Source organism: Oenanthe melanoleuca, chromosome 1 (assembly GCF_029582105.1).
Source record: "Oenanthe melanoleuca isolate GR-GAL-2019-014 chromosome 1, OMel1.0, whole genome shotgun sequence".
In the NCBI taxonomy this organism is placed as follows: domain Eukaryota; kingdom Metazoa; phylum Chordata; class Aves; order Passeriformes; family Muscicapidae; genus Oenanthe; species Oenanthe melanoleuca.
In genome coordinates this window covers 104,635,651-104,654,466 of record NC_079333.1, presented here as the reverse complement: position 1 = coordinate 104,654,466, position 18,816 = coordinate 104,635,651, and the positions used below count along the sequence as shown (strand labels likewise).

The window sequence follows — 18,816 nt, the reverse complement described above, 5'->3', positions numbered from 1 at the left end:
ACTCCTCTAGTATTGCTGTGCTTCTGCAAATTGTACATAAAGTAGAATCTAAAACCTGAAAAGTACTACCAAAGGTCCTCGGGATTTGAGGAGCAATCAGTTCTTCATCTGTTCCTAAGGTTTCAATTAAAATAATCAAAGCTTCCACTCTCTCTTGGCTGAAGGAACACTTCTTCACAAGAGGGAATACTTCCTACAAGTTGTACCACCATTGTTTCCACAACTGCTGTTCATATATTGTTTTCTGTTGTTGACTTTTACGTGAACTGACAGTCAATTTCTTGGTGGACAATTGTCCACATTATAAAAATCCACTGATGTGTCACTCTTTGGCTCTGCTAAAAAAAGCCATGGTAGTCAGAAGGAACACAGTATTTGGCATGCCATTAAAACGAGGATCTACTTAACAATAAAAAGAAATGACCATCAACAAACAGAGCAGTTTATTTTTAAAAATAAATGTCATAATATAGGCGACTACAATTGTTTGAGGTATTGCCATGCCTCTGTAAGTTATAATAAACAGTGAAGGGCTTGAGGGAGACTACTGTAGTGGCAAGGGAAGGTACAAGCCTTATAGGTGCAGTTATTTTAAATGCTTTCCCTGGAAAACCAAGCTGATAAATAGGAAATAGGAGAAAAAGCTGAAAGTAGTTGATAAGGGACAAAAAAGGAGGCTACAATAACATGCCCAGAAGCATGAAAATCACATAGATAAAAGAGCTGTTTTGATATGATTACATGTATTTCTAACCCAAACAGAAAGACTTACACTTGCAGACTTTCACCATGGTTATGACTTGTTTTTATTGTTGAAGAAAATGCACATAAAGCTATTCCTTCAGTAAACAAACTGTTGCATTTGCACTGTGATGAAGCAGCTGCACCCCTTCTTCTGTTTACTGAGTGGCTAACAAAGCAACATACTTCAGATTTCCATCCCAAATAACACCATCTAATGATCAGCAAAAAAACCTAATAACTCTGCTATATTAGGAAATACCAGAATTATCACCACTTGGTTTTGAGCCCCAGCCTTTTACTGAAAAACACCCACCCAATGCTGTTTCAAATCCTGCAATGAGCAATTGGTTTCTGCCTTTTGTGACTGTGGTCCAAATGATAAAACATTTTGCACAAGACTTAAGGTTGTTGGCCTGAGCCTCTCGAGCAAATTCCAACTTGTGGAGCCTAAATCCCTCCTGTGTTTTCAGCTCAATACCTTATCTTACACTTCCTGCTCCCAAATTCTGGAACGATATTAAAAGGAGACTTTGATCTTGGAATACAGAGTAACAGAACTAAGTACCACTTCAGGTACTCCTGAAGTCCGAGTTCAAACTTCTGTCCTGCTCCAAGACGTCCTTTCCCGTTTACTCAGATTTTAAACCCAGGCTTGAAGTCCTCCCGGTCGCTATATAAAGCACGTACATAGACGGGGGTTCTAGCGATCTCATAATGTGGCCATGTAAATTCAGACGTATCAAAGAGAGAAAAAAGAACCAAAGAATCACAGAGTATTCAGAGCTGGAAGGGACCCAGAGATCATTGACTCCAACTCCTGGCCCTGCCCAGGACACCCCAAGGGTCACAGCACGTCCCCTGAGCGCGTTGTCTCTACACCTGAGCTCTGCCAGGCTCGGTGCTGTGACCGCTGCCCTGGGGAGCCTGCGAGGGGAACAAAAGGTCCGTGTGGCTCTTAAAACGCGCCGGTGTGGCCGAACCGGGCGCCATTCCGGGCTCCCCGAGGGATCCGCTCCCGCTCCCGTCGCGGGCCCAGCACGGCCGGAGGCGGCCGCGCTGACGTCACCACCGTCACCGCCCTGACGTCATCATCCGGGCCCCGGCGCGCGCCCGGCGGAGCGGCGCGGGCCACAATGGAGAGCGCGCGCGCGTCCAACTGACGCGAAGCAGGCCCCGCGCGCGCCCGCGCGCCGCCGGCCGTGTGTGTGTGTATGTGTGTGTCCCCCATAGTCCTCATCCTGCCCCTCACCGCCGCCTCCGCTGCGCACACGGACACACCGGGGGGCCGCCCGTGAGCGGCAGCCCCGGGCGGGCACACGGGCAGCGCGTCAGCGCCGCGCTCGGCTGGCGAACCGCCGCCGCGCTGGGCCGGGTGCGGAAGGCGCAGCCGGCGCCGCCATCTTGCCCACGGGGCCCCGCCAGACGCGGCTGCGCCGCCGCTGCCGGGAGCGCGAGGAGCCGCCGCCGCCGCCGCCTCCCTCCGCGCTGCCTCTCCCCCGCTCCGCCGAGCCCTGAGCGCGGAGCTCCCGCCGCCCGGCCCGGCCCCGCCACCCCCGCCCGGCCGAGCCCCGGGCGCGCGTCCGCCCACCCCCCCCGCGTGCGCCCGGTGCCCGGACGGGGCGGAGCGGAGCGCGCAGGCCCCGGCCCAGCCCCAGCCCGAGCCCAGGCAGGGCCGCCGCCGCCGCCGCCGGGCAGCAGCTGGTGACGCAGGAAAAACGCCCCAGAGAGAGAGAAGCGCTCAGGGCCGGCACCCGGAGCGCGGGCAGCGGCGCCGGATTTACCCTCCCGCTTCCCGCCGCAGCGCAACCGAGTGGGAGCCGGGGGAAGCGGAGCCGCCCCCTCAGAGCCGCGGCCTGGCATGAGACACTGCCCCGCCGGCCGCCGGGCATGAGGCAGCGCCCAGGAGGGCTCCGGGCCGCCACAGCAGCCGCCGCGGGACGAGGGGAAGCGGTGCGGGGGTGAGTGCGGAGCTGTGCCCGGGCGGGGCCGGCAGCTGTTTGTGCTCCCCGGGGATGGGGCTCCGCGGGCCGGGGCGCGGCTGGGGGGGAGGACGGAGCTGCCCGGGACCCGCGGGGCGTGAGGCGGCGGCAGCGCCTCCCTCGGAGCCCCGGCGTGTCGGCCCCGCACCGCCGTGTTTTGGAGGGCGAGGGAAAATGGCTGACGGCTCCTCATTCCCGGCTGCCGGCGGGGGGGAGCGCCCGGCGCCCTCGGGGGGCTCTGACCGCCCCGCCGGGGCCCGTCTGGCCGGGCCCCCCCGGTGAGGAAGGCCCGGTGCGTCCCCGCAGCGCTGCACCGGCATCGCCTCCCCTGCTTCTCGCTTCCCTTCGCCCCGAACGCCATTACTGAGGTGGAGTGATTGGGGCCGCGTAGGCCCGGGCGACGCCTGGAAATCAGGCCCTGCCGAGGCGCTTTCCCGACGGTCTCAATGAAATCCTCCGGCAGCAGCTCGTTCACGCCCGCTGTAAACACTGTTAACACGTAGGCCACTCCTCTGGCCTTGGCTTCCAGCGCCCCGGCTGCCATGTACGAAAAACGTTCGTGGCCTTTTCATCTAATTCCTGCAGTTCGCCGCGCCGCTTCTCCTCGGAGTTGTGTCTTAGGGCTTGTCTGTAGCGATTTATTTTAGGCAGGACAACTCTCTTCCCTTGCCCGACGCGTGCGGCAGGGGTAGTTGCGTGTAGTTCGGCCGCCGATACTCTCTGTTATTGTCCTCGAGAAAACGGGATTTCACCGGTTGGATGGATTGTTGGGGTTTTTGTGTGTTAGCTACCACTGTGTTAACATGTGCCGTCCCACTTTGTGCAGCTTTGTTTGTATACAGTGGGAATTGCTTTTTAAATTACTTACTTGTTCTTGAGTATTTTTTTTCTCTTGTAGAGGCATCCAGAAATGTTGGGGTAGTTTTTAAGGTGCCATATTTAATTTTCAGCCTGCTCCTTCCGAAGTCCAGTTAGATATTTTGAAGATTTGCAGTAGCTTGCAACTGTGCAGGAAAAAAAGAACCTTTTAGAAAAAAAATTGTTCTAATTAAATGTTTACAGGACTCCCAAGCTCGCTGCAGACATATTGTGTCTGTCTCAGCTGTTTTCGTGTTATCTGTGCAACTCGGTTTATATTCGCAGTTCTGCAGCTGTGTTCATATCACTGGGCGTTTGTATCAGCTTAAAGACCCTCAGAAGTCTCAGGCTCAAAGCCAGCACAAGGCCTGCTTTTGCTGACCTACTTGCAGAACTGGGGCCTGTATTTTTATAAAAAGTTGTTGAATTGAGATACTATTATCCATTCTTCAGTATACTTGTGGTAACACTTGCTATGACAGACCAGTAACCTGTGCTTTGCAGCAGCTTCTCGGATGCCTGACAAATGGTGATAAAACTGTTACATTTAGGAAGGGGATATTGATGGGTATTTGGGGGATTGATCTTTATTGGTTATGGAATAGAAACAGTGTCCCTAGTAAGAAAGATTTAGGGGTGACCGAAAACTGTAGGCAGCTAACTTTATGATTAATATTATACTTGGGAATTTTTTTTTTTTTTTTTTTTTCATATTTTACTTGAGAAATTGTCAGGCCTCCCCATCAAAAATGTTGCTGATCAAGTTGCATATTTATTTCAGCAATATCCAAGTCATACATGAGGGAGTTTGTTTGTTTGCTTGGTTTGTTTTTTTTTTTTTTTCTTAAAATAATGCTTTTGATTCTTGGAGTTGAAGTAATGTTTATTCTTTGAACCAACAAACTATAGCAGCTGATACCAAGAATTTCAGGGAGGCATGTAGGACACTTGTATTGATTATTCTGTTGCAATACCCCAGACAACAGTGATGTTTAATGATAGCTGTGTACAAAACCCAAAAACATAATCATAAAGCTGCAGTGGAAGAAACTCAAATTATCAGCATGTTTATGGGGAGAGAATTAGCCAGAAATAAATGTAAGATTCTATAATAGAACTTTTCCCTCTCCAGTGGATCTTGTACTTTTGTGTAGTTTGTCTTCAGGGTGTTTCTTTTAGGAAGCTTCTGTCGTAATCTTGCCTGGCTGCTGCTTCATGCCTTGCAGAATTTGCCTTTGTGGCAATTTCTCTGCCCATAGAATTGACAGGAAGACTACATCTGGAGGTGGTAATCGATAAAGATAGTGGTAGCAAAACTGTTTTTGGTCTCTGTGGAACACTGTCACCCTTACATAAACATTTTATTCCCCACATTGTGGTGCCTTTGTACTCAAAAACAGACCAGTGCAACTACTCTGTGTGTTCTAAAGGCACACTTTTAGTTTTATGCATTTTATTAATATCCTGAAATTCGTAGATGAGAGACTCAAACTAAAACAGTGATTAGTATCTATTTTGCAAAATTAAGTTGACTTCTGAGAAAGTAAAGGTATCTGTAATAGCTTTGTTCTAAGACGTCTTATATTTGAAATTAAAATTAGTTTAGGACCTTCTAGTATGAATACAGCCTTGGGTAAGAATGGATAGGAATTAATTAATTTATTAGTTTGAGCAATTTATTTTTAAATGGCTTTGAAGTTCTGTTTCTGTCAGGTGTGTATTGAAAATGTATTAAATTCCATGGAAAGTATTTCTGCCCTTCCTTCTCTGGTTTAGACAAGTTCATAACTTATTTCAGATATTGAATGGAAAGTACTTTTGTGTTAGGCAGTACTTTGAGTGTAGATATATCTGTATATGTGTATATAAATATATGTGTGTGTATTTACTCATTTTTTAAAAAAGAAATACTGTTTTATCTATTCTAAGAGATCAAAAATAGGTGTATTTTGAAAACATGTGAAGTGATGATTCAAATGATTCAAAGGTGTCCCTTACTGTTTTTAATTAAAGCAGGATTTTATTTTTTTTAAAGACAATCCAAACCCTGCAAAACCCTTGAAACTATAGTACTTACTTTAGTTCTTTCTCTTGTAATCACAAGAGCCTTGCTTATCCAATGCTTGCAGAGACCAGTGTAAAGATGTAAGAAACTTTGCTGGATTTTGTGTTCTTTTGAAAAGTTGTGAATGTGAAGGCATTTGTGTGCTGTAGACAGTTGTTGGCTGGGTGTGAGCATTAATAGTAATCTGAACAGGTTGACGTGGTTTCTCTTGTGCAGCTATCTTGAGTTTTTTCTTACATGGATGTTTCTTCTCATCAACCTCTGTGTAGCTGCACCTAGTTTTATTATCTATATTACCACGGTTGAAAATCAGAATTCTAAGTTTAAAGCTGTACTTCAGGGTATGTGTTGGGAACACAGCTTGGTAATATCTGTCTTTTATTGTAGTCCCTGTCTTTTGCAAAGCTGGCAGCATTGTGTGCTGTTCCTGTAGATTTGTCTCATATCACATGTTATCTGTGGTCTCTAAATACACAACATTACTTTTATTTTTAACATAACTGAGTGTTGCTCTGATATTCCATAGTAGAGGTAAAGGAGGCAAAGAAGAATGTCTATTAGAACATACTTGAATGCAGTGAGACTTGAATTTTTCTATCTGGGAAGTTTGAGCTGCTTCAGATTCTGTGTTAGAAAAAAAAGAAAATTACTTTTTTCCATGTATTAAGTCTAGTTTTTTGTTCTCTTACTAATGTAGGAACATCTGAAAGTTCTCACACTCTTATTATGAAACCATAGTTCATTATGAGTTCCCTTTTTAGAACAGTTATGTTGTATTGGCTGGTTCTCTTATGCTTAAGGCTAGAACATTATTTGAGAATATGGTTAACAGAGGTTTCCTCTGCACTTGGGGATTTAGATATTTTGTTTACAGTCTCCAGGAGGTTGATAGGGCAGAAAACTGTTCTGTCATTACCTTGCCCTCTCAAAATGTCAACTGCTGCCTTTCTGATACATTACAGTGCCCACTTGAGCCCATTGGTGCGTTGAGCACGTTCTGTAGATCTGGGTTGGTGAAGTAATTTAAAATGGGCTTTTGGTGACATTACAGGAGGGCTGTTAGTAACTGTCCTCATAGTTATAATAACTGTCCTGTGATAGGAGGAAAGTAAATAAGGTCTTAAAGTAGCTGGTTGTGACTTTTAATATTAAATCGTTTTGCTTGTCTTTTGGTTTTGGGGTTTTTTTTTCTTGTGGGTGTTTAACAGCACAACAGCACAAATACAGTTTCCTCTGTATTTTCTGCTGTGAATTTTCTAATATTTGCTTTGTTTTATAAGAAGCCATTAGTTACTTATTTGAGAGTTGAATTCAGTCTACTTATTATTAAGGTGTTCTGGTTGCGAGTTGTTGACGTGTTTTTAAATAAATTATAATGCTGGAAATGAAAACCACTGGGATATAGGTCTTTTCCCAAGCTTGCTTTTTAAAAGAACATTGTTGATACATGATTTTCTTAAAGGATTAGTTACTGTTGACCATGAGAATGATTACTTGGTTTTGGTTAACTTTGTGTCAGTACAGCTCTGAAAGAGATCCATGGGATGTAGATTTAGGATCTAGGGGTATTTTGAATTCTGGTATTATCAACTCTTTTTCATGAAGTCAGATTGAAGATGCTTTGGAAGTAATGGGTGACTATCAGGAATGTTACTATGAGAAGCTTTTATTTGTTGCATCCTGAATCTGCTAACAAAACCACTGTGTAACCCTGTTTAGTGACTTAGTTTTCCTTACACATGTAACTTCCAACAGAAAAATGTGATTTCCTTGCATTTAGATCTTTGCATGGACATTTCAGCAAATCCTACTGTTTGGTAGTTAGCATTTAGCTGTGGATTTACTCAGAAGAGGGGAATTCCACATTGCATCATTCTTTAGAGATGTGCTTTTTTTCCAAATTCCAATTTTAAGCTGGAATTCGAGACTGTGCTGAAGGCAAGACATCCTTGTTGCATGAATTTCCTCATATCCTCTCTGTTATAAATTGCAAAAGACTTCTTACTTCTTTTTTTTTTTTTTTTTTTTTTTTTTTTTTTAAACCAGAAGCATTCAAATGACTGCTTTAAAGTAATGAAAAGTATGCGGAGGGAATTTCAGGACTGTCTTTTCATTAAGCTTTCATGTAAAATACCCAAAACTCAAGTAATAGAAAATTGTTCCTAGAAGAGCCTTTAAGACAAGTAGCACTTTTTGGTAACAGTTGAATGGCAACATGGAATGACAGAAAAATGCACGTTCCAAATTCCATAGGGTTCAGTCCTTAAGTCGTTTAATTGCTGCTTAATCTTTTTTCGAGCTTCAGCAGGACTAGGTTTGGGAAGAGAAAAAGGTTTTGTTTTGCATTAGGATGATCTTAGCTGTAACAGCATGAAATGGTGAAATAAAGAAAAACAGATTGTTTAAATGTGTTCAGTCAGAAAAATCAATATATATTGATATATCAATATATCAACATCAATATCAATATACATACATACATATATACATATATATATATATATATTAAATATATGTCAGTTATGTTCCTCTGTTACCAGAGAGGCTTTTTTGGTTGGAGGGGAGTGTCCTCAGTGACACTGTGGTGTGGGATAGTGGAGAAAGGCCTGTGTTGGCTGTGGGTGGAACTTCAGTTTTCTTGTCCAGAAATAAATTTGACAGTGAGGAAAAGAAAAGTCTATTTTTTAATATAAGATAGGAATGAACACTGTTGTCAAAACATACTGGTATCTTGGTAAATGAGCCTTGAGTTGTTTGTTTTTCTGTTGTTTTAGCAATAAAGTATTTCAGTGTGTTTTCTAGTAAAATTTAACAGGACAAGCCCATGAATTTGAAATGTAAATAAGAAAGATGTATCTGTTTAACTTAATTTTTAGGTGAATAGGCTGATGAAGTAGTAAAATTTTGATAAATTAAAACCTTAAACTATAGTTTAAACTGTATTTTAGACTGTGTAGATTTCTGATTTAGAAATATAATATTTGATAATTTCTTGCAATGTGTTTTCTTGAATCCTTTAGCTGTGAGGATTTCCTTTTTTTTTTTCAATCCTAAATTGTGACATAAGTCCTCTGGAGCTTGAAGATGTAACTCAAGTGGCTGGTTCTACAGTTTCAGGTTCCAGTTTTGCACAGCTCTCCATATGTCTTGACCTGTTTTTCAGACACTGTTTTATTAACCACAGTGGGGCTTTAAAATCCCTTCTTTTCCTTGAATGCTTATAAGTGGTGTGTGTGTATAGACACACGTGTGCAGACACTTGTGCAGTGGGACTTTTTCTAGGAGGTTGTACTGACTTTTTTCCTTAGGTATGGTGGTAATGTCAGATTTCTAAAGTGCTTTGCGGTTCTCTGGCTGTGTGGGGATGTCTTTTTGTTAGTTTTGGTAATTAGGCAGGAGCACAACCTGAAAATTCTTACAGTTTGTGTTCTTGTAGCAGTTCAGCCAGGTTGCTGTGGTTGACAGTTCGTTACATGTCTAATGAAGATGTAGCTGAAAATATGAATTCCCTTTGTGCCATTTGGGAAGCCATTCTGTTTTTTTTCCCCTTTCCTTCCGTTTATAGGATTGGAAAAACAAGTTTGGGGGTTTTTTTGCTGGTTTTTTTTTTTTTTGATGGATGCAGCAACCATCAGTTGAGTGATGTTTAGTGGGATGATCAGTGAGTTCAGTGGTAGTGAAACCTTCCTGTAAGCTAACAAGTAATGAAAAAACCCCAGTCAGTCCCAGCCTCTGGTTAGCAGGTGTATGACTGGAATTTTCCACTTATCTGCACCATTCTGAGATTTTTGACTAGATGAAGGAGGGTTTGGTAATTCATTCTGTCACGAGTGTTCCTTTTATTTTCTATCACTTTCCTGATAATGGTATGAATATTTAGGACCAGTAAAACTCAGGATATGTTGCCTGGAGGCAGCTGGAGGAGGATAGTGGTTAATTTAGTTTCATTGTTGGCAGGTAAGAGCCAATATAAGTATTTAATTTGGAGATTCCACTGCACTGTGTTGGTTGATCCTTAGGTGGTACTTCAGAAGATCATCTTTTTCTGAAGTTGAAATTGTATTGATACTCAGTGCACTGTTTGTGTCCCATTCACCCAGGTACAAGTATCACCTGGGGGGCTGAGATGTTGTGCAGGTTATGGACATTGTGTAGGCCAGCAGTGAGTAACTCAACAGTTGAGAGCAGAGGATCAAAATCTCTCCTGCTTTGTGCTTTCAAGTGTGTGCTTACACTGTGCTACACCTGAAATACAGTTTGAGGATTTGGCAGTATTGATGAGTCACTGCAGTTCTTTGTGGGTGTGAAAATACAATAAATAAGTAGTACTTCATGCTTAAAATGAAGACTGATGCTTTAGTTCTACTTTCAGTTAATCTAACAGTTAAGTCTAGTTAGTTAGACTACATTGCAGTTGTCCACTAGAATTCTTTATTCCATATATTTGACATAATCAGTTTCTGTAATGTGTTTCATCAGTTTAAGTTTTTGTCTTAGAACTTTGTTCCAGAAATGGAGCGAGGGGAGGAGAAGCCTGAACAACTATGTTGACATTTAAACAGTTCAGTTACAATGATTTTTACTTTGATAGGAATTGTTAAGAAGTTACTTTGGGGATACATTTCTGTAGGTATAAAAAACTTTGCTTCTTACGTAGGCTGCCAAAGTGATTGTTTTCTCTTAAGATATTTTTGTTATTTTTGTGATGATTTTCTCTTAATAAGAAAATGTTGTTAAAATTTTTGTAGTTTGCTCCTACTTGCCTGTTTGGTCAGGTATTGGTAATCTGCTTTGAAGGAACGTTGTCTTGTCTGTGCTGAATAGCTGTTGTTCTGTTTCCCCAGGATTGGTGATGCTAGTTGTATACTTTGGAGACACTTCCTAGCTGTGAATAGGAGTATCTGCATTACAGACAACAGCTTGTCACAGAGTGCATATAATCAGTTGAATTTTTTTTTTGCCTTGCTGCATTTGTGAATATGAGATTGATGTTTGAGGTGCCTTGTTCTTGCAGGGATTCTTGATAAATGGAAGTGAAAAGTTTGTTTTCTTCATATTATTTCATCAGGACATGGGGTTTGTATTTCAGAGTGGATTCAGAGAGATCCCCTTGTCTAAACCTACCTTCTTCTAGCTTAAAGCCATTTCCCCTTGTCTTGTCTCTACATGCCATTATCAGAAGTCACTCTCCAGCTAAGTCCCCTTTATGTACTGGAAAGTGCTCTAAGGTCTTCCCAGAGCCTTCCCATCTCTGGGCTGAACACCCCTAGCTCACTCAGCCTGTCTTTATGGCAGAGTGTCTCTGGCCCTCTGGTTGTTTTCCTGATCTCCTCTGGACCAGCTCCAGCAGGTTCATGTCTTTCTTGTGCTGGGGACCCCAGGGCTGGATGCAGCACTGTGGGTGGGATGTCACCAGAACAGAGTTGGGGAACAGAATCCCCTCCTTTGCCCTGCTGCCCACACAGCATTGTGTGGACACATTTGCTTTCTGGTCTGTGAGTATACATTGTCTGGGTTATGTTGTACTTCTTGTCCCCCCAGCACCCCCAAGTCCTTCTTCTCAAAGCTGCTTTCGTTCCATCCTTCACGTGGCCTGTGCTTCTTGTGTTCGGGATTGCTCTGATCCATATGTAGGACCTTGCACTTGGTCTTGAACTTCAGGTTTCTCTAAGTTTACATAAACATGGAAAATGGGGATATAGGAGAATGAAGCTTGTCATTAAAATGGTGTTTCTCCTCTCCTTCTCCCCCCCCCCACCCCCCAATTAGGAACTGTTCCTCCTGTTGGATCCTTGACTCATTCAGTCAGATGGAATTGGATTGCTGTTCAGTATTTCATGTGTGGAATTCTTTCTGTAAATGCATGTGTGACATCAGTCTAAATACTGAATAGAATTAGTCCTCTGTTAATATGCCTGATAGGTTCTTTACGTTCTTTTCATTCTCATCCTGTACATTACCCAAACATTAAGCTTGTGTTGTCTATGTTACTGGTAAAAAGCTGAGATGTAGAGGCTGTCAAACCTACTTCCTGTCATAACTTTTCAGTCAATTTTTGTTAGATATTCAGGTGCTATGTAGTTTTGTTGGCTAAATTGCTGTTGTACCTCCTCACTCTTTCTCACTTCTCTCTCTCTCAATACCCAGAAGAATGAGAGGAGGACAAAAAGGTTAATCTGAAAAAGGCCAGTGTGTTCTCTAGAAATGTTTTTGAACAAGACACTTGTTCTTTGGGGAGTTCTGTGTAGCTGTTTTATAAGCCAGAGATTTCCCTTTGATTTCTGAAGTTCTGTTTCTTTTCTTATAAAACATCATTAAACTTCTGTGTCAAATAAGGTACGGACAATTCTTCTTCCTGGTGCCTCAGTTGATTACTGTTTACCCAGGGGACTTAGTTTGATGGAAATGAAATTACAGTAGAAACCAGATTACTCTGAAAATTCCAATTAGGTAGGAGAAAAATGACAAATTGAGCCTTTGACAAATACAGAGAGCATGTTGTGTCTGTCTCTAATGCAGACACAAAATCTTGTTAAATGAAAACTTGTGAAAAAGTCTTAAAATATTGAATGTCACAGTGGATGTAGCTGTTGTACTCAGATACTCTGTCATTTCTAGTTTTTTTTTTAATGAATTTTTTTTAATCTGAGTTTCCAGGTAATGTTTGAATAGTGGAGTTTTGCTTACAATTTGATAACTCTGGTCTTTGTATTTTTTTGGTCATCAGAAGCAAAATTTTTGCCACCTTCTGTGTTTTACAACTTCTGTGTTCGTTGCTGTAACTTTGTCCTTAAGTTGTCTGCTTGTAGTGAGATTATTCAAACTACTACTGCCAAATAATTTTCCTGACTCATTGCGATCTGCTGAGTATTCCACTGGCTTTATCATAATTTCCAGGACAGTTTGTTGCCTTCACCTTCTCAGACTTCTTGCACTTGGCATTATTTGCTGTGGCTGCTTAATATTTCTTTCATGACTGAACTTGTGCTGTTGGTGGACTGACATTCCTGGCATTTATTATCTACTAAACAACTTTGTGCGCTTTCCTGTGATATCCATTATGCTTGGGAAGAATTTTGGTCTTTATGACTTCTCTGTGTTGTAAAGACTCATAATGTACGTGAACCTTGTTTGTATATTAGTTAAATATGTGCTAATTGTAAGATCTTTATTCTGTTTCCTTCCTTTTCCCTCATCTTTTAGGGTGTAATTTCATGAGAGATTTGCAGTGATGCTGAAAAAGTTGGTTCTGTTCATGGTTATGTGTTCTTCCTGTTTCTCCTGCCATTGTTAGTGTTCACATGGCATATGATGCAGCTGAAAACTAAAATGATTTTATTCCTATCCTCTAGTTACCTTTCAGCCAGATTGGCTTCTTGATCTGGCTGGTGATGTGGTGATGCAAGGGCTAATTCCATAGTGGTGAAAACGTGGTTAGGATGGAAGCCAGCAGGATCGCCCTCCTTCCTTCCTTGTCACAGTGGAGACTTTCCTGATGTCAAACAGAGGGGCTTTACACTGAGCTAAGGCTTGTCCACATGCAGAAATACCAGACTTGTTTTCTAAAATGTGTCAGGGTATAATACTTGTACTGGGGGATGAGATTGCTGTTTCACACTGGGATTCCAACAGTTGAAGCAGAATAAATCCATGCACACACTGTGGTGGCAAAACCACCTTATTAGAGTTCTGTCACTCTCTCACATGGTGCTGGTTTAAGCACTGCCCTGAGAAGAACAGGTCCAGTCTTCCTCTTGTCGCTCCTAGTCTGTTGGTAGGCTCAGCTCTGGAGTGGAATCTCTGTAGGCTGTTTTGTGACTGAGGGGAAGGCTCTTTAGCAAGGAGGTTTATGGGATTGGCAGTTCATGGGATTATTCCAGTGCAGCAGCAGTATGTGTTGTGGATACTTTTATTTGTGGAGAGTTGTGATTTTTTTGAATAACTTTCTGGTTTTCAGATAGCTGCAACTGAATTCTTAAACCCATCTTCAGTCCTTAGGATGTGATAATAGCTGATTGTTTTTGTCTGCATTTCTTAGTGAAGAAGGTTATGATATACTTTTTAATAGGCTTTATGGATACAGGAACACTGTGTTTCTGGGGCAGTGGTATCACTTCTTGGTTCTGTGGGGGGGAGTGAACACAGTGGAAATAACTCTCCTATTTCCAACCCTGCTTTCTACTTAGCGTGCTTTCTAGGGGCTTCTTGTTCATTTCCTTCTTCTGCTATTTATCTTTCTGCATCTATATCAAACTACAGCCTTCATTGTGTTGCAGAAGGAACATGAAGACAGAAGACAAAACAGCTGTTCTGTTGCCACTTCTTAATTCCCTATAGAGGGGCCAAGATTTTTAAGGGGACTTGTTACACAAGTTCTCTAGAGAAGGTAAATAATTTTCAGGGATTTCTGGAGCATTCAGTCTGCCTAGGAAGATGGATTTGTATGAATTTGCTTGGAATGGAGCATGTTTAGGGCAGATGATAGTAAAAGACATTAGTTATCATCTTGTAACACCTCTAGGGAGTTTGTGCAAGCTGGATTTTTCAGGCTAAGTATCTTCCAACTGAAATGGTTGAAAGGCAGTGGAAAATGTCAAAATGTTTACTTGCAGTTATCTGGCATGGAACAGTACAGAAATCGCCAGGCTGAGTAGGCAGTTGGTACGTTGAAACTAGTTGGAAGTTTGACTAAGTTTGTTAAACAGTTGTGAAGAAGCTGATTGAAGCAGGAATTTTAATGCTGGTCTCACTTTCTTCTGTATTAGAGATATTTGAATTACACTTGACAATAATGATGGTAGAGTTTGGGTTCTTGTGCTTAGCTTGTGCTGATTAAACATTACATGAAAGGGAGAGTTTAAAAAAAAAAGTGAAATTAAAGCTAGTACAGTAACAGGAATGCTTAGATATTTGAATTTAAAGCATTTTAAAATATCTAGGTATTTCAGTAATTTTTTTTGTCATGATGCAAGAATGTAATCTGCCTCCAGCTTAATACCTATGTTAGGTGCTGTATCATGCTTTAATTATTTACAATTAACCAAGCAGAAGGTTGTGTTGATTTTATACTTATTGTGAATATTTCCATAATATGTTGATAGTGTCACAGAATATTAGATATAAAGACTACTACTTAATTAATTTTCTTTAGTAAAGTGTTCAACGTAGTTTTGAGACACCATTAAGTTTTCCATAGGGAGCAAGAAGGGAGCCAGAGGGGCCGAGACTGATTTTTGCAGGCCAGTTTTAAACTCCACTTTTCCTCCAGAATCTTTACAGTCCAACTGCAGTATTGGCTTTGGGTGCTACACACCATGGTGACACATCAAGTGCTGTGCATAAGCAGGGTTTAAGAAATAGCACACAAGTAACATGTAAAAGTAATGTTGTAGTAATATCCCTAATTTACTGGCTGAATGACTTAGCCAGCATTTCAAATATTTATAGTCCTGAGTTTAGCAAAGCCTTAAGTGCAGTATATATACTATAAATAAGGCTATGTTTTAAAGCTGCCAGTGGAACAAATCTGCAAGATGCCATTATCCTTCCCTTCAGATACTTGAGAAAGACTGAAGGTAGCAAAAGCCATACAGCACTTACCAGTGGCCTGGTAAAATGCATTAATCTCATAAAAAATTACGGAATCCACGATTGTTTATATATCTCTAGAAGAAACCAAGGCTAGGGATGGCACTGAACATGGATGAGGATTTGGGCATCATTATGGTTTGGCACAATCTTCCAAGCATGGAATGTCAAAGGGTTATTTCCTTTTTTTACTCTAGTCCATAGGAAGAATTGGAGTTGTGAACAATATTAAATGGCTCTAGTACCTCAGAGGGAGTGCTTTGATTTAAACTTTCCTAATTAACTTTTTTAGATTTTTGTCTGCAGTTAGTATTATCTGTAATCCTGAGGCAGTTGGACTAGATGATCATTGGAGGTCCCATACAGATGAACAAAATAATTCTGTTCTTAAATATTCCTGTAATTGGAGTAGGAAGTAGATATCTCATCATTTTAGCTTCGTGAATCCTGCCTACTGAGCTTTCTTTGTGAGCCTTGCAGCAAAAGAAGAAAACGACATCCAAGGAAGTTTCAGAGGTTTATCTTCTGTTTATCCTCTGCTAGAGCTTGGGTACAGAAGTTCTTAACAATTATGAAGGGTTTGAGCCCCACTCATAAAAAAGTGAGATATTCTGCGGATGTCTTATGGAATTTACAAGACCTTCTTTAGTTAACAGTAGGACCTGACTTAGACATTATAGAATCTAATGCAACCTAAAATAACAATAAAACCTTCCTGCATAAATTGCAGAACTGTAGCTTGGGATGTGTACTATCAGTGGCTTCACCATTACCCTCACAATATTTGATACAAACCCCAATGTTTTTACCAAGTTAAAGGTCCAAACATGTGATGATGAGACAAGAAAGGAGCTTTAAACACTGCTAGGATTGGGTATCTGCAACCTCCCTGGGCAGCATGTTCCAGTGTCTCATCCTTAAACTAAAAAATTTCTTCCTAATATTTAACTTAAATTTCCCCTCTTTCAGTTTGTGCCCATTACTCCTTTTCCTGTCACTACCGTTTCTGATGAAGAGTTGTTCTCCAGTTTCCCTCTAGACCTCCTTCAGATACTGGAAAGTTGCTGTGAGGTCTCCACTCAACCTTCTCTTCTCCAGGCTGACAAGTCCCAACTTAGCCTGTCTTTGTTAGGGAGGTGCTCCACTGCTCTTACCAACTTTGTGACTGGACTTGCTCCAGCAGTTCCATGTCCTTATATTGGGGACACCAGAACTGTACACAGCACTCCCAAGTGGGTTCTCACCAGAGCAGAGGAGGAGAATCAAAAGATGTTAGACCACCTGAATTTCTTGTCTGATTAAATTTATAGGAAAAAAACAAGAGTTTATAAAAATGAATCTTTACTGAGCGAAACCAGAATTATTAGCATGATTTTAACAAACAGGAACACATTCCTAGCCAAACCCTTTACCTAGTCATTCACAATTTCATACTGTTAATATATTACCAATTACATAGATAAAACTGTAAAATTACTAATAAATTTTGCACATGGGACCAAAATGAATGGGGTGACAAGCAGTGAGAAGACATCACAGAGTAATATGAGTTATCTGGTAAGCTTGGCATAATAAAATATGCACTAACACAACCATCAGTCATTTACCTAGGAAAAAGCACATACAGAAAACTCTGTATATATTGGCGAACATGACAAAAAGCACAGTTATTTTACAAAAGTAACTGCTTATGAGCACCACAATTGTATGTTTGTAGCAAGAATAAATCTTAGCACTATCTTTTTAATAGAAACATATAATTTTGGTCACAGACCTGATAAGAAACTTGTGAATTATAGCCTTTAACATCTAGGAAAAAAGTAAGTAGCCAAAAAGTTCTCCCTCCACGCTAATTTGCTGCCCTAGTGCGATGAGAATGCACAAATATCTGAGCCCATTACAGAACATGAGAGATCATCCATTGCCAAGGTAGCCTGGCTGTTCTGGTGTTTGCAACTATTTATCTACTCCCTTGCAGTTAGGGAATAAAGATGTCCTTTTAAGATTGCTCTTTCTATTCTCTTTGACTTTTGAGCTCATCAAAGAAGAAAAAGAACTGAAAAATCAGGAGACAAGAACTACACAAACTCTATTTTTAACTGGCACTTTTCTTTCAAAAAAATCAGAACTGCCAGTCAGGCACGCAAAATCAGGAAGAGAAGGGGAACCTACCTTTTCTTCCAGCTTTTGAGAAGAGGTACAGCATTTTCTACGCATGGTATCTCCTCCTTGGTTCTGAAACCTCAAATTACAAATACAGTAAGGCATTACTTTGAGCTAGGAGCTTTTAAACTGTGGACTTCAAGAACAGATCCAGTACATCTAAAATATGTGTTTTGCAGGTCGTTTCGCTTATGATGCAAGAAAATATTTGACTGCTTGAATTAGCACACAGAGCTAAGAAAAGCTGCTGATACCACTATCACCTATATATAGATACACTTTCAGTTGGAAGTAACGTACATAGAGAGAAACCATCTTTGAACTTAACTCCTAAAGCACAAATGCTAAAGAGTAACATATTTGGTAAAAGTGTTCTTTGTACCGAGTGAGAAGGGAGGATGCCAAATACATTCCCAGAACACTGGGACTGTTCTGTGCTCAAGTGTATTGGATGGTGAACTTTGCTCCATAGCTTGCAGAGATGTAGCTGTCGGCTTTTGAATTGGATGAATCCAGGACCAAACTATGGATTTAACAGCCAGGAGTAAGGGAGCAAGAGCATTTAATCAGTCTTCAGTGCAAACTTTAGAAATACTATTTTCTTGAAGTAGCAGTAGATATAATTATACAATAACAATGGCTCCATAGATGATAGATTACCAGCCTCAGATGTATTCCCTTGCCGTGACTGAACTGTTCTGTGGCTGTGGAAAAAGGACTGGGGTTGCAGTTGGACCTGAAGTATTGACTCAATCCTAATTGGTTTTATTGCCAAGAACACATTTTTTGGGTTGCAGAAGGACAGCTTTGTGCACCAATGAATCATATCATAATTGGAAGAAAAAACGTAACAGTGTGAATTAGGTCTGACTGATACAAATTATATACTGATATTCTGTGATATTTTTTGTTTTAGTTTTGAAGGTGTTTCCTGTTGTAGCCTGTTACCAGTACAAGGTAAAAGGAAGTCTTACCCACTTCTTGTTCATTGGGAATTCAAGAAAAGGGCTTTATAGTGAGTGAAAGTCATGGTTGGTTCAAAACATTTAAGCATTTTAAAATATTTTTGCATTTACTAGCTAGAAGTCACTTAGTAAGTTTGCTTTTCTTAGGTTCTAGTGTGTGCATTTGCTAATGCTTTTTATATTTACTGGATTCTGTTCTTGAAAAGTCTGGGTTTTTTTACTATCACAATTAAAATTTTCATCTCTTGCCGTAAAACCTAATGTTATTTAGCTACTTTTCAGTGCCTTGAATGTAGTTTCTTCATTGCTGGGAAATATTTAGACCAGTAATTTAAATAATAGACTTTTAGGGGCTGTACATTTATGTCCCTCTTCCTTCTGGCACTGAGATACACTGAATATCCTTGAGGATATATTTTGATACCAGTTGAACCAGTGTAACTCCCAGTGAAAG

General features: G+C 41.2%; 1 protein-coding gene across 1 annotated transcript in view; it reads left to right on the top strand.

Moving 5' to 3' along the window:
• The first annotated feature begins 2,354 nt into the window (after positions 1–2,354).
• Positions 2,355–18,816, top strand: part of LOC130253428 (probable ubiquitin carboxyl-terminal hydrolase FAF-X) — a 297,854-nt gene continuing 281,392 nt past the window's right edge. The window contains exon 1 of the mRNA XM_056492007.1: positions 2,355–2,702. The gene's annotated coding sequence lies outside the window, so the exon portion shown is untranslated. The remainder of the gene's footprint in view (positions 2,703–18,816) is intronic.